Source organism: Lithobates pipiens, unplaced genomic scaffold (assembly GCF_037356315.1).
Source record: "Lithobates pipiens isolate NorthernLeopardFrog02 unplaced genomic scaffold, aLitPip1_a1.2 Scaffold_18, whole genome shotgun sequence".
Taxonomy (NCBI): Eukaryota; Metazoa; Chordata; class Amphibia; order Anura; family Ranidae; genus Lithobates; species Lithobates pipiens.
Genome location: NW_027507758.1, coordinates 627616107 through 627632754, shown reverse-complemented (window position 1 = coordinate 627632754; position 16648 = coordinate 627616107). Strand labels below are relative to the sequence as shown.

Sequence of the window (16648 nt, the reverse complement as noted above, 5' to 3'; positions counted from 1 at the left end):
GGTAACTGGCGTGGAGGTGATCGGGGGACACGGTAACTGGCGTGGAGGTGATCGGGGGACACGGTAACTGGCGTGGAGGTGATGGGGGGACACGGTAACTGGCGTGGAGGTGATCGGGGGACACGGTAACTGGCGTGGAGGTGATGGGGGGACACGGTAACTGGCGTGGAGGTGATCGGGGGACACGGTAACTGGCGTGGAGGTGATGGGGGGACACGGTAACTGGCGTGGAGGTGATGGGGGGACACGGTAACTGGCGTGGAGGTGATGGGGGGACACGGTAACTGGCGTGGAGGTGATGGGGGGACACGGTAACTGGCGTGGAGGTGATGGGGGGACACGGTAACTGGCGTGGAGGTGATGGGGGGACACGGTAACTGGCGTGGAGGTGATGGGGGGACACGGTAACTGGCGTGGAGGTGATCGGGGGACACGGTAACTGGCGTGGAGGTGATGGGGGGACACGGTAACTGGCGTGGAGGTGATGGGGGGACACGGTAACTGGCGTGGAGGTGATCGGGGGACACGGTAACTGGCGTGGAGGTGATCGGGGGACGCAGCAGCAACTGGCGTGGCGGTGATCAGGGACGCAGCAGCAACTGGCGTGGCGGTGATCAGGGACGCAGCAGCAACTGGCGTGGCGGTGATCAGGGACGCAGCAGCAACTGGCGTGGCGGTGATCAGGGACGCAGCAGCAACTGGCGTGGCGGTGATCAGGGACGCAGCAGCAACTGGCGTGGCGGTGATCAGGGACGCAGCAGCAACTGGCGTGGCGGTGATCAGGGACGCAGCAGCAACTGGCGTGGCGGTGATCAGGGACGCAGAAGCAACTGGCGTGGCGGTGATCAGGGACGCAGCAGCAACTGGCGTGGCGGTGATCAGGGACGCAGCAGTAACTGGCGTGGCGGTGATCAGGGACGCAGCAGTAACTGGCGTGGCGGTGATCAGGGACGCAGCAGTAACTGGCGTGGCGGTGATCAGAGACACAGCAGTAACTGGCGTGGCGGTGATCAGGGACGTAGCAGTAACTGGCATGGCGGTGATCAGGGACGTAGCAGTAACTGGCATGGCGGTGATCAGGGACGTAGCAGTAACTGGCGTGGCGGTGATCAGGGACGTAGCAGTAACTGGCGTGGCGGTGATCAGGGGCGCAGCCGTAACTGGCGTGGCGGTGATCAGGGACGCAGCAGTAACTGGCGTGGCGAGTGAGTGAGTGTCTCAGTTTTGTAGCAAAGCAATACATGTGTATACCAAAGAAGGAAGGGACCTCTGTGTCCCGTTATGTACTTTACGGGACACAGAGCCATAGTAGTTACTATGTGGGATGTCCTATAGCAATGCCAACTGAAGGGAGGGACACAACAAAATGTAGGGCAATAAGAGACTAGAGGACTAATACTGCAGTCTGCAGTACCCTGAGCCCAAAGCCGATATCCTCATGACCTTTTACATTTATTTGATAGAATCTGGTAAATGTATAGACTGAAGACCAAGTTGCGGCCTTACAGATTTAAGCCATGGAGGCTTGGTGATGTACTGTCCAGGAAGCACTAACAGCCCTAGAGAAGTGTGTTTTGATTTGAGAGGGTGGAATCCACCTCTTTAATCACGAGCTTGAACGATTACTTGTCAAATCTATTAAGAATAGTATATTCATAGTAGATTTCAATGCTGCCTGTCCTCCTTTAGGACTTTCAGGCAACACAAATAAAAACATCAGTTTTTCGAACCTGAGCAATCGCCTTTAAGTAGACATTGACTGCTCTCACCACATCAAAAAAATGTAGTGTGGAAGGGGATGTGTCCTATGCCTACATACGTTTGCTAGTAGGTGTCCCTCATTCCCATCTCAAAATGTTGGGAGGTCATCAGAGACACGATAACTGGTGTGGAGGTGATCGGGGACACGATAACTGGTGTGGAGGTGATCGGGGGACACGATAACTGGTGTGGAGGTGATCGGGGGACACGATAACTGGTGTGGAGGTGATCGGGGGACACGATAACTGGTGTGGAGGTGATCGGGGGACACGATAACTGGTGTGGAGGTGATCGGGGGACACGATAACTGGTGTGGAGGCGATCGGGGGACACGATAACTGGTGTGGAGGAGATCGGGAACACTATAACTGGTTAATTGTGTGGAGGTGATCGGGGACACAATTACTGGTGTGGAGGTGATCGGGGCACAATTACTGGTGTGGAGGTGATCGGGGGCACAATTACTGATGTGGCGGTGATCAGGGATGCAGCAGTAACTGGCGTGGCGGTGATCAGGGACGCAGCAGCAACTGGCGTGGCGGTGATCAGGGACGCAGCAGCAACTGGCGTGGCGGTGATCAGGGACGCAGCAGCAACTGGCGTGGCGGTGATCAGGGACGCAGCAGCAACTGGCGTGGCGGTGATCAGGGACGCAGCAGCAACTGGCGTGGCGGTGATCAGGGACGCAGCAGCAACTGGCGTGGCGGTGATCAGGGACGCAGCAGCAACTGGCGTGGCGGTGATCAGGGACGCAGCAGCAACTGGCGTGGCGGTGATCAGGGACGCAGCAGCAACTGGCGTGGCGGTGATCAGGGACGCAGCAGCAACTGGCGTGGCGGTGATCAGGGACGCAGCAGCAACTGGCGTGGCGGTGATCAGGGACGCAGCAGCAACTGGCGTGGCGGTGATCAGGGACGCAGCAGCAACTGGCGTGGCGGTGATCAGGGACGCAGCAGCAACTGGCGTGGCGGTGATCAGGGACGCAGCAGCAACTGGCGTGGCGGTGATCAGGGACGCAGCAGCAACTGGCGTGGCGGTGATCAGGGACGCAGCAGCAACTGGCGTGGCGGTGATCAGGGACGCAGCAGCAACTGGCGTGGCGGTGATCAGGGACGCAGCAGCAACTGGCGTGGCGGTGATCAGGGACGCAGCAGCAACTGGCGTGGCGGTGATCAGGGACGCAGCAGCAACTGGCGTGGCGGTGATCAGGGACGCAGCAGCAACTGGCGTGGCGGTGATCAGGGACGCAGCAGCAACTGGCGTGGCGGTGATCAGGGACGCAGCAGCAACTGGCGTGGCGGTGATCAGGGACGCAGCAGCAACTGGCGTGGCGGTGATCAGGGACGCAGCAGCAACTGGCGTGGCGGTGATCAGGGACGCAGCAGCAACTGGCGTGGCGGTGATCAGGGACGCAGCAGCAACTGGCGTGGCGGTGATCAGGGACGCAGCAGCAACTGGCGTGGCGGTGATCAGGGACGCAGCAGCAACTGGCGTGGCGGTGATCAGGGACGCAGCAGCAACTGGCGTGGCGGTGATCAGGGACGCAGCAGCAACTGGCGTGGCGGTGATCAGGGACGCAGCAGTAACTGGCGTGGCGGTGATCAGGGACGCAGCAGTAACTGGCGTGGCGGTGATCAGGGACGCAGCAGTAACTGCCGTGGCGGTGATCAGGGACGCAGCAGTAACTGGCGTGGCGGTGATCAGGGACGCAGCAGTAACTGGCGTGGCGAGTGAGTGTCTCAGTTTTGTAGCAAAGCAATACATGTGTATACCAAAGAAGGAAGGGACCTCTGTGTCCCGTTATGTACTTCACGGGACACAGAGCCATAGAAGTTACTATGTGGGATGTCCTATAGCAATGCCAACTGAAGGGAGGGACACAACAAAATGTAGGGCAATAAGAGACTAGAGGACTAATACTGCAGTCTGCAGTACCCTGAGCCCAAAGCCGATATCCTCATGACCTTTTACATTTATTTGATAGAATCTGGTAAATGTATAGACTGAAGACCAAGTTGCGGCCTTACAGATTTAAGCCATGGAGGCTTGGTGATGTACTGCCCAGGAAGCACTAACAGCCCTAGAGAAGTGTGTTTTGATTTGAGAGGGTGGAATCCACCTCTTTAATCATGAGCTTGAACGATTACTTGTCAAATCTATTAAGAATAGTATATTCATAATAGATTCCAATGCTGCCTGTCCTACTTTAGGACTTTCAGGCAACACAAATAAAAACATCAGTTTTTCGAACCTGAGCAATCGCCTTTAAGTAGACATTGACTGCTCTCACCACATCAAAAAAATGTAGTGTGGAAGGGGATGTGTCCTATGCCTACATACGTTTGCTAGTAGGTGTCCCTCATTCCCATCTCAAAATGTTGGGAGGTCATCAGAGACACGATAACTGGTGTGGAGGTGATCGGGGGACACGATAACTGGTGTGGAGGTGATCGGGGACACACTATAACTGGTGTGGAGGAGATCGGGGGACACGATAACTGGTGTGGAGGTGATCGGGGACACACTATAACTGGTGTGGAGGAGATCGGGAACACTTTAACTGGTGTGGAGGAGATCGGGAACACTATAACTGGTTAATTGTGTGGAGGTGATCGGGGACACAATTACTGGTGTGGAGGTGATCGGGGACACAATTACTGGTATGGAGGTGATCGGGGACGCAATTACTGGTGTGGCGGTGATCGGGGACGCAATTACTGGTGTGGCGGTGATCAGGGACGCAATTACTGGTGTGGCGGTGATCAGGGACGCAATTACTGGTGTGGCGGTGATCAGGGACGCAATTACTGGTGTGGCGGTGATCAGGGACGCAATTACTGGTGTGGCGGTGATCAGGGACGCAATTACTGGTGTGGCGGTGATCAGGGACGCAATTACTGGTGTGGCGGTGATCAGGGACGCAGCAGTAACTAGCGTGGTGGTGATCAGGGACGCAGCAGTAACTGGCGTGGCGGCGATCAGGGACGCAGCAGTAACTGGCGTGGCGGCGATCAGGGACGCAGCAGTAACTGGCGTGGCGGCGATCAGGGACGCAGCAGTAACTGGCGTGGCGGCGATCAGGGACGCAGCAGTAACTGGCGTGGCGGCGATCAGGGACGCAGCAGTAACTGGCGTGGCGGCGATCAGGGACGCAGCAGTAACTGGCGTGGCGGCGATCAGGGACGCAGCAGTAACTGGCGTGGCGGCGATCAGGGACGCAGCAGTAACTGGCGTGGCGGCGATCAGGGACGCAGCAGTAACTGGCGTGGCGGCGATCAGGGACGCAGCAGTAACTGGCGTGGCGGCGATCAGGGACGCAGCAGTAACTGGCGTGGCGGCGATCAGGGACGCAGCAGTAACTGGCGTGGCGGCGATCAGGGACGCAGCAGTAACTGGCGTGGCGGCGATCAGGGACGCAGCAGTAACTGGCGTGGCGGCGATCAGGGACGCAGCAGTAACTGGCGTGGCGGCGATCAGGGACGCAGCAGTAACTGGCGTGGCGGCGATCAGGGACGCAGCAGTAACTGGCGTGGCGGCGATCAGGGACGCAGTAACACATATTATAATTTAGCTCCAAAATGAAGAGAATGTTCCGGCCCCATATATGGGGAAATGCTCTGACCCTGAAGGGATTAATCTAAAAAATAACAAATATTCAGGGAGTGCTTCCACTATGGACAAAATATCTGAATCCACAACATGATAGTTCCAAAAAATCTTTCTGATTGGTGACATCCGACGTCTATGGATTGGAAAAATGCCAATCTTTGTCCAGGAGGACTACTGGCAGGTGAAGAGGTCCATAAAAGTGCTCTTACCCCCACCCAGATTCCTTAACCATTCATAGCTAGAATAACTTAAACATCTCCTATATCATCATATATCACTAAATTCAATTCTAAAATATATTTATAGTCATCAATAACTGGCAAAATATAAGAATACTATAAAGATGCATAAACAGATCAATATCAGTATTCAGTCCAGCCAGAACAATTGTATTGAGCTGGAAAATCCACTTTGATTCGCATCTGATTGTCTTTTTTGATAAAATTGCCCACTCCGGGTTCATCATTTCATCCCCCCAAAATCCCGTCCCTGTCAGACTCATCATAGTGTCTCTGGAGGGGCGCTGATCATTCCTGTGTAAAATCTTACAAAAATCTGCCCTAATCTTGCCCAGTGTCGCTTTTCAGGTGGGTTTGCAGAGCTGCCCCATTGTTTTCAATGGGAAGGGGCGCTTTAGGAGCGGTAAATACACAGCTCCTACAGCGTTCCAAAGATGCGGCTTGCAGGACTTTTTTGACCGTCCTGCAAGCGCACCGCTCCAGTGTGAAAGGGCTTTCACATTGGAGTGCACTGAGCGGCTCTTTCAGGGCGCTTTGCAGGCGCTGTTTTTAGCACTTTAGCGCCTGCAAAGCGCCTCAGTGTGAAAGGGGCCTTATTATCATTTCAATCCCCCCACATACAATGTCTGGAACTGACATTTACTGACATCAATACCTCCCCTTGTAGTACAGACCAGAAATTCCCTCATATACGGGGATATTCTACATTTCCACACTATATATGTGTGTATCATCATCTGCTGGAGATAAAAGACATCCCAGTGACTATGGAGGAAGAGGACGGACATGACGGGGGTTACTGGGCGTAAATAGAAAATAAGATCTTATTACCTCCTCTACTGCCACTTCCAGTAATGTCTCCTCTCGGCTTCCTCCCAACTCACCTCTCACCTGGAACTTCCTGTCTGTACCTGACATCACTTCCTGTCTTCCATAGAGACTACCTGTCTGGGTAGAAGTGAGATCACCACCTTGTGGAGCTCAGAGGAACTGCAGAAACATCTCGTAGTGTGAACACGGCCTTGTGCTGTGTGTGTATGTACTGTATATACTTATAGATGGGTCATCTCTACTCCCACCAAGGGGGATAGAAATATATTACTGCTCGGGGGGAGACATTTTGTCACCTTTGATTTTGCAGTAAAATTGATGTCAGATTTAGTCATGTAGAACATCTGTTATATGTATACAAAGAACCCCAGCCGAGAGTAAAGGGTGGAAATGGCTCCTGATCCTCAGATTTGGGCAATTATGTCACCAATATAAATAGAATAAAACCTGTGCTATCTGTAACAACTCAAATACCTACAGAAATAACTTATACCGGACTGCTGCTGTAACAAAGGTAAGTATTCCCTTTATCAACTAGAAGACTGTAGCGGCGGCTCCTGTAGAGCAGGCGCTATGCGTTTTTCAAAGTTAAACTTTGCATAAACTGCAGTTTAGTTTGGGTTTATTTGTCTAAATTGGACCTCTGCATCACTCTGACTGGACTGTGAGATGTTCAGCCTGGCCACAAGGGGTGCTGTCTCTTGTGGCAGACGTGGAACTATGGTCTGGTTAGGTGCTTAAGTTACTCTTTTTCAGAGCCAGGTCAGTGGGAATGGCCCTCTCGCTGTGCCCTCTGGGAGAGGGTATTTAAGATGCGGACATCATGTGGTTCGGGGTTCCGGTCCAGTATGATGTGCTGACTTCATGGTCCTGGTCCTCCTGACCAGCCCCCAGGAAGGCTATGGCCTGGGATGCAGATCCACCTGACTTTAATGTCTCGGGGCTGGCTAGCCCGAGGCAAGGAAACTAAAAGAGGACTCTGAGGTAGTTGGGTGCCGTCTCCGGTTCGGGAGAGACCCAGAGTACTTCGAGCATTCCAGGGGAGGACTCTTAAAGCCCCGTACACACTATCAGATTGTCTGCTGAGTTTTTCCTTCAGATTTACCAAAACCATGTAGTAGAAGGGCCTGCCTGATTGCATACACATTGAAACTCCTAAGGTTTGACCTCATATTATATGGTTTTGGTAAATATGAAGGAAAAGCAGACAATCTGATACCGTGTACGGGGCTTTAGAAGAACACCACGTACGGGTTGGTTTTCTTAACAAGAGCCTGGAAGGTCTGAAGTAACCAAGAGAATCCGGTCTTGTGGATATCTCCAATAGGGATGAGCCGAACACCCCCCGGTTCGGTTCGCACCAGAACTTGCGAACGACCCCCGCGTTCGGTACGAACGTTAGAACCCCATTGAAGTCTATGGGACTCGAACGTTCGAAATGGAAAGTGCTAATTTTAACGGCTAATATGCAAGATAGTGTCCTAAAAAGGGTTTGGGGACCTGCCTCCTGCCTCAGGGGACATGGGTCACTGCAAAAAAAAGTTTTAAAAACTGCCGTTTTGGCGGGAGCACTGATTTTAATGACGATTAAAGTGAAAAAAAAAAAGTGAAATATTCCTTTAAATATGGTGCCTGCGGGGTGTCTGTAGTATGCCTGTGAAGTGCCACGTGTTTCCCGTGTTTAGAACAGTCCCTGCACAAAATGACATTAAACAGAAATAACACCATTTAAAACTGCTTGCGGTTTTAATGTTATATCTGGTTCCTGCAATATGGATGAAAATCATTGAGAAAAATGGCATGGGTAGCCCTCCCTGCCCATTACCAGCCTATTTGGGTCTTGTACGCATATTAAGGGGAACCCTGTACCCATATTAAAAAAAGGAAATGCGTGTGGCCCCCAGGCCCTATATACTCAGAACAGCAGTATACAGGCGGTGCAAACAAGACAGGGACTGTGTAGGTTTGTTGTGTTAAGTTGAATCTGTTTGTCATTTTCAACCGGTACATTTTTAAAGTGTAGCTCCAGTCAAAAAAACTATTTTTAAGCTTTTTGGAAAACATAGGGAAGGGTTATCACCCCTGTATAATTTGTTTTGTCGTCCATCTTTTTTCATCTCACTTGCTGCTGTCTCCTTGCATTTGCAAGTAGGAGATGTTTGTAAGTTGGATGTTTGAAAGTAGGGGCCTGCCCTATATTATGAATGAATGAATGAATGAAATACTTGTATAGCGCACAATGCGAACTGAATCGCCTCTAGGCGCTGTGGCGAGCTTTGATCATCTGCTAAAAGAGGAAGGTCTTGAGTTTTTTCCTAAAAGCCAGGTGATTTTCTTCCAGGCGGATGTTGATTGGTAGAGCATTCCATAGCCGAGGCCCTTGGACAGCGAATCTCTGATCACCCTTGGATTTATACCGGGCTTTGGGCACGAGGAGGAGGTTTTTGTTGGCTGATCGAAGACTGCGGTTTGGTGTGTAATGATTTATTTTCTCCATTAGGTATTGCGGAGCTTCTCTATGCACGCATTTGTGGGTGAGGCAAAGGGTCTTGAACGTGATCCGATTTTTTACGGTTAGCCAATGTAAGCTCCTCAGTGAAGGAGAAATGGATTCCCAGGGTTTTTTTCCTGTTATCAGCCTTGCCACCGTGTTTTGGATCAGTTGTAATCGCGCAAGTTGATATTGTGGTAATCCTATGTAAAGCGAGTTTGCGTAGTCCAGTCGTGAATTAATGATTGTTCCAACTACCACTGCTTTGTCATTCTTTGGGATAAAAGGGATGAGTCTGCGAAGCATGCGCAGCAGATGGTGAGATCGACTGACTACAGATCCTATTTGCGCATCCATTGACATTTGTGCGTCTAAAATAACCCAGAGACTCTTCGCTTTGGTCTTTGGGGAGATAGTCTGCCCAAAGACGGTTGGTGGAGACCAGGAGGTTTTGGTTGCGGGCTTATGATTTGGGTGTAAGATAAGAAGCTCTGTCTTTGATTGGTTCAGCTGGAGGGAGTTGGTGGTCATCCAGTCCTCTATTGATTTGAGGCAGTTTTCAAGTTGTTGTTGATGATCTTTTTTTCCATTGATCCGGAAATAAAGTTGCGTGTCGTCAGCGTAAGAGTGGAAGCAGAGATCTGAGCATCTGATGATTTGAAGGAGTGGGCGAATGTAAATGTTGAAGAGAACGGGTGACAACGGAGAGCCTTGAGGGACTCCGCAGGTGACTGCCCGAGTTTCGGAGAGGAAGTTTCCTAGTTTCACTGTCTGTGACCGATTTCCTAGGAAGGACGCGAACCATTGGAGATCTATGTCTTGGACTCCGGCTACTTCTGTGAGGTGGACGAGTAGAGTATTGTGATCTACTGTATCAAACGCTGCACTTAGGTCTAGCAGTACGAGGAGACATGGCTCTCCGTCATCTGCTGCTTCGAGGGCGTCATCCCAAATCTTGAGGAGAGCTGTTTCTGTTCCATGACCCGGGCGGAAGCCTGATTGCAGCGGGTCCAGGAGTTTGTGAGTATCCAGGTGAAGTTGTAGCTGATGTACTACAGCTTTCTCTATGATCTTAGAAATGGTGTTGAGGCTTGTAATCGGCCTACGGTTGTTTGGATCCTGAGGGTCCAGGTTTGGTTTCTTGAGTAGAGGTTTCACGATGCCTTGTTTGAGGATGCTGGGAACAATCCCTTCGTGGAATGATCAGTTTATGAGGTGGGTTATGGTTGGAGCTACGATGTCGGAGCATTCTTTCAGTAGTTTTGTGGGGATGATGTCAATAGGTGAGGTACTGTCACGCAGTTTATTAATGATGTTTTTTGCGGTGTCTACGGTAATTGGGGATAGTGAAAATTTTGGCGGTTGCGGTATGTTGGTGCAGACATCCTCTTTATGTATTTGCTGGCTGAGGTTGGATGTTTTCTTCTGACAAATTGTTTCCCTGATGGTTTTGACTTTATCGATGAAAAAATCCGACAGTTTGTCACAGTAATCCTGGGATTCGCTTTCTGGGGGTTCTAGGCACACCGGATTCATTGATTGATTAACCAGTTTAAACAGTTCCCGTGGTTGGTTTGTGGCCGTTGAGATTGTATATGAGAAGTGGTCCTTTTTGGCTTTGAAGATTGCTTTCCGATAATTCTCTGTCAGACCTTTGTAGTTAAATAGGTTTTCCTCGGTGGGATTTCTTCTCCATGTTCTTTCCGCTCTTCTGCGTTCTTACTTTAGTACGGAGAGGGAGCTATTAAACCATCCAGCATTTTTCTTCCTGATGAGTGCCCTGCGTTTTGGTGCTACCGAGTCTGCTGATTGCAGTAATGCCTTGTTCAGGGAGTTGAGTGTTTCCTCCGTAGAGTGGTTTAAGGTTATTGTAGATATCTTTTTGGACAGAGTGGTTTTGAAGGCTTCGGAGTACAGTTTTTTATGCGATCTGGTCCAGTGCATTGTTACAGGTTTCCGTTTTGCGTTGGTGATGTTGGTAGTGATTTTGAATTTGATGGCGTGGTGATCCGTCCATGGCAGAGTTATGTTGTCGAGTATGTTGACGTCGATGTTCTGTTTGAAAATGAGGTCCAGGGTGTGTCCTGACCCATGCGTGGGATTCTTTATCAGTTGCTGTAGGCCCAGTTCTTCTAGTTGATTGATGCAGGCAGTCGCGATGGGGTCTTTAGGCTCATTTGCCCAAAGGTTGAAATCTCCGAGTGCCAGGAAATTTTTGAATTTTAGGGTGTGCATTGCAAAGGATTCCGTGAGGGGTGAAAGAAGATTGGACTTTGGTCCCGGTGGTCTGTAGCACAGTAGAATATGAGTGGTGTCATGGGGTGTTGGTTGAAGATGTAGCATCAGGGTTTCCATAAAAGGAACTGGGTTCTGAGATGATGGTTTAGTGAGATCCAGGTGACCTTTAAAGATCACTGCTAGGCCTCCTCCTTTTTTCCCTATCCGGTGTTCGGTTAGGATCCTGTAGTTTTCCGGCACCAATTCAGTGAGGATGGTGTTTCAGTCAGAGGTTAACCAGCTTTCGGTGATGAAGAGGCAGTCTACATTGTTCTCGATGATGAAGTCGTGTACTTCCAGTCTATGTTTGACTGCAGACCTGGCGTTAATCAAGGCGCAATCTAATTGTAGTGGTCGAGTAGATGTCTTCCTGTGGTTGGGAGCTGGTTGTCGTCCGGTTTTTAATAGTTGTTCTCTTTGAAGTATTTTTTGTATGGAAGATGGCAATGTGGTGTTGATGTTCCTTAGTCTGTGCAGAACTTCAGCTGAGTATTTGAAGTAGCACATGGTTTGTGGATGCTGTTGATGGTACTATGGGCCTAAGATGATGATCCTGATCAGGGTATTGATCCTGAGGTGGGGCTAGGTATCAGACTTGCCGCCGTGCTTGAGGCTATTAGCGCGCAAGTTGATCAGGGGATGCCTATATGGATGCGGAAGGAGTTGTTGTATTCGGTTGCTGGCTGTTCCCGCTACCTTTACTTAAGGTGGAGGTCTCCGCTCAGAAAAGAAGTCTGGCTGTGATCTGGAATAGTCGTCCTAGGATAGCGTAAAAAATGGAAAGGAGGCCGGAGGTAGGGGTATGCTAACCTATGGTTGTTCCAGAGGAAGGCGAAAAACCCCCTGACAGTAGCAGCCAAATGCACCAGTGGGGCAAAAATTCCTTCCTGACCCCCGTAGGCGGTCGGATGGAGTCCCTGGAACAATCACTGGGGCGGGGGGGGGGGGAGTGGAGGTGCAAGCTTACCTGGCTGCGGTTGTCCCCTTTAAACACTCTGGTTCCGGTGAATCTGGCTTGCTGTCAGCCTGACGTTTCTGGAAAGCTGTCTGGTTGCCCCTTGCAGTGGGATCTTTAAAATGGAGGGGAGGATGGAGGTAGGATAGAGGTTAGAGACTCCTGTCTTAACTCCTGTTTTCAACTCCTGGTTATTAACTCTCCACTTTAGTTCAAAAAATCCACTTGTGTCCACAAAATCCACATGCAAGCCACAATCAGGGAGCAAGCTTTATATAGCGGTATGTACTGGGTACAGAGCACGCAGACAGCACGCACTATCTCCTAACACTACTGACTGCAAGCTCTTTTTACTGGTTACATGTTTTGAGTTGCAGAGGAGGTCTAGGACTAGAATTATTGCTCTCGCTCTAACATTCTCGGCGATACCTCACATGTGTGGCACATGCGAGCACATGGGGACATGGGCGCTTTAATTTTTATTTTATTTTTTTATTGTTCATTTTACTTTATTTATTTTAGTTTGACATTTTTTTCCCCAAAAATATATTTTTGATCACTTTTATTCCTATTACAAGAAATGTAAACATCCCTTGTAATAGGAATATGGGGTGACAGGTCCTCTTTACAGTGAAATCTGGGGGGTCAATATGACCCCACATCTCACCTCTAGGCTGGGAAGCCTGAAATAAAAAATAAAAAAAAGATTCTGGCTTTGATCGTACTGGGGAGTTGGTAGAAGCACCGGAGGGCGGTGAGGGGTGGGGGGCGTCTATGGCTGGGTATTTCAGGGTATCACCGAGTATGGCTGGGTATCTCTGAGTATGGCTGGGTATGGCAATTTATGGCAGGTTATTACAGAGTATTGGCGGGGTATTGGCGGGGTACTACAGAGTAATAGCAGGGTACTGCAGAGTATTGGGGGGTACTACAGAGTAATGGCAGAGTACTGCAGAGTATTGGGGGTACTGCAGAGTAATGGCGGGTACTGCAGAGTAATGGCGGGTACTGCAGAGTATTGGGGGGTACTGCAGAGTAATGGGGGTTACTGCAGAGTAATGGCGGGTACTGCAGAGTATTGGGGGGTACCGCAGAGTAATGGGGGTTACTGCAGAGTAATGGGGGGTACTGCAGAGTAATGGCAGGGTACTGCAGAGTAATGGGGGGTACTGCACTGCAGAGTAATGGCAGGGTACTGCAGAGTAATGGCGGGGTACTGCACTGCAGAGTAATGGCGGGGTACTGCAGAGTAATGGCGGGGTACTGCAGAGTAATGGCAGGGTACTGCAGAGTATGCACTGGTATTGCAGAGTATTGGCAGGGAATTGAGGGGTTAAATTCGGTGAGCAGCGATGTGGGCACTGCAGATGCAGCCCACATCGCTGCTGACACCGATCTCTTTCCCCTCCGCTGTACCGATCGGTACAGAGAGGGGAGGGAGGATCCGGCGTCATAACATGACGCCGGTTTGTTTCCAAGTGATCACTCCATCATTTGACGGAGCAATCACGTGGTAAACGGCCGCTATGAGCGGCCGTTTACCGTGATCCGTGATGCGGCGGTCACGGATGCTCTCGAGTGCGCGCACCTCGGGGCACGCGAGAGCAGAATTCTGGGAGGCCGTTAATTAACGGCCTCTCAGAGTTAAACAACCGCCCTGAAGCCGTTAATCGGCAATGGGCAGTTAAGTGGTTAAAGCTAGATCACTAGCTATATAGGTGAGGGCACAGACAACAACCACTACACAGCAGCAAGATAGGAAATCAGCCAAAAACGATCGGTGTGTACTGTGTTGAAGGTACACAGAACACCCACTGCTTCAGATGCTAAGTAACACACTACAGGAGGCCGCCTCAAAGGCGGCCTTATATAGTGTGGGGCGTGCACTACACAGCCTGAGCTATGATTGGCCACAGGCAGGATGCCTGTGGCCAATCATGGCTCTCCTCGCTGCCGGCGCTGCGATTGGCCAAGCATGCGGGGTCACAGTGCATGCTTGGCCAATCATGGGGCAGCAATGCACTGCGCCACCGCAGTGCATTGTGGTCCGCGCGCGCGTCACTCGAATTTTGACGCGAACGGCCAAAACGTTCGGAATTCGCCGAACGGCCGAACAGCCAATGTTCGAGTCAAACGTACGTTCGACTCGAACACGAAGCTCATCCCTAATCGCCAAGCAGGCTGAAAGATCCAGGTATCCTACAAGTGTTTCAAGTTTAGTTTCCCTACATGTCCTACAACAATGTCTGTGGCAGAGACATTATTTTGTACGTTCTACAACGTCTGTGGCAGAGACTTGCTCCTGAGTAAGCACCTTGTTGGCTGCTAGGCCTTGTGAGAGAGGGACTGTCCAACCTGGATGACCATCCAGCTGCGAATGGCTATTCTCTGGATGCAAACAAAGTAAGCAAGTTCTTCAACTTTCTTTTTTACTTTGACACTAATGCCCCGTACACACGACCAGACTTTTCAACATCAAAAGTCTGACGGAATGATTCCGGCAGACTATTCGAACGTGTGTGGGCTGCAGCGGACTTTTGATTTGCAAAAGTCTGACAGACTTTAGAAATGGAACATATTTCAAATTTTTTCTACAGAACTCTGCCGGACCTAGTTCCTACTGAGAAATCCGCTCGTGTGTGTGCTAGTCTGATGGACTAAAACCGACGCTAGGGCAGCTATTGGCTATGAACTTCCTTATTCTAGTCCAGTCATACGTCATCACGTTCGAATCTGTCGGACTTTGGTGTGATTGTGTGTGGCCAAGTCCGTTCATTCGGAAAGTCCGTCAGAACTCTGTCAGAACTCTGTCAGAACTCTGTCAGTCCGGTCGTGTGTACGCGGCATTAGAGTACCTGAACCTCCTTTCCAACCCTCTGATCCCAAGTTGAAAGACTGTTCAATTGACTGAGTTTTGCAAATAAAATCCATTCAAGTGGATCTGTTGTCAGTCTCAAGTTACTGGGCTATTTACCACGGGACATCCCCTAGGCCTGCCACAAGGAGAACAGAAGGTAACAGTAAGCCCAAAAATAACCAGCAGCTCCTTCGGGGGTTAGTGCTACATCTGGGGTCTTGTAGTCTGGGATTTATTGTTACCCCACAAAGGAACTGTACACGTGGTAAAGCAAGGACAGAGGGCTGTGTGTTTTTGAACTGCGCCATAGGTGCCATCTTTACTTGGACTTTCACTGAGGTGCGTATGCGTGGGAGGAGCCCTTGCTGAAAAGCCTGCAAAGTTGCGCAACCCAAGCATCCAAGTGGGAGGAGTCTGAGTTGTTCATTCCTGCACGAGGCACCATGTGAGAGTGTGTTGTGGGAAGAGGAGAGACCGGTCGATTTTCTCTCTGAGTGTTAGAGAAGATTTTCCTTAGAGGTTTTCTTTAGAGGATGTACCGTGCTCCAGGTATGCAACCTGTGTCAGGACCCAGGATGCCTCTTGGAAGGGGTCACACAGGAATACAGCTACCTGGTACTGTGCTCACTAAAACGGGTATTCGCCTGCTGCTGCAGGGGCGGTTTATACTGTACACTACTGGAGACATCGAGGGCCTGGGTATGCTATGCGGAAAATGTGACAGCCTGGTCGTCAACCCTCGGCCATTCTCTAGATGTAAGAGGTGTGGAGAATACACGTTTAAAGGGAAGCAACCCAGCGGTTCCGGTGGCCACAATAACAGATCCTCTCTACTTCTTCCCGGGCCTGACATTTGGAAAAGGATACCCGTGGACAAGCACAGGAAGGCTGCGGATGTTGTTACCAGGAACTGGCGGCCCGCAGGGGAGTCGTCGCAGAGCTTGGGGATCAGTTCTGGCTCTGATGAGGGAGATGACTGGCACTTTGAACCCAAATTGCTGTGAGTACTTTTGAACGTTCTTTGAACGGCTTGTAGTAATTAAGCCATTCTAGAGAAAAAACTGCCCGACCATGACGAGGCCAATCTGGGTCTCCGAGACTTTTAGAATAAGCGGGTGGCAACAGAGTATGGGGTTGGAATTCCCCTATGGTCCAAGGGACATTATGACTCTAACTGAAAAGAACCGTGAGGCCTGGTACGAGGATGATGTTTGGAGTTATTTAAAAGTACCAAAGCCGCTCCGAAAGAAGGCTTTCTCACGGGAGCTTTATGAATGGTTTGTCAGATGTCTATGGCATTGAAGCTACGGTCGGCACATTTATAAGGACAAAGTTGTGATCTGCAGACCGGATAAAGACAGTGCCGTGTACTTTATTACTACTGTGGATGCACAGGGGAAAGACTTAACTTTGCTTGATCCCCGTTTCTACTGGTGAACTGTTCCTGAGTCAAGACTTTGAAATTTCCAAGGAGAGCTTCTCCGGGTCTTCATCTCTTTGCATTTTCTTTTGAAGCTACTGAACTATGGGGTAGTTAGACAGAGCCAGTCACACAGAGAAAGGATCATCCCTGTGTCAAGAACATTTAACCTGCTTTAAGTTAGAGACTGCACTTCAGCGACGCATAC

General features: G+C 50.4%; 1 protein-coding gene across 1 annotated transcript in view; it reads right to left on the bottom strand.

Moving 5' to 3' along the window:
* The window catches only part of LOC143986872 (uncharacterized), a 106347-nt gene extending 99834 nt beyond the window's left edge, over window positions 1-6513 (bottom strand). Inside the window, exon 1 of the mRNA XM_077485279.1 lies at window positions 6441-6513. The gene's annotated coding sequence lies outside the window, so the exon portion shown is untranslated. The remainder of the gene's footprint in view (window positions 1-6440) is intronic.
* Between the last annotated feature and the right edge of the window lie 10135 nt (window positions 6514-16648).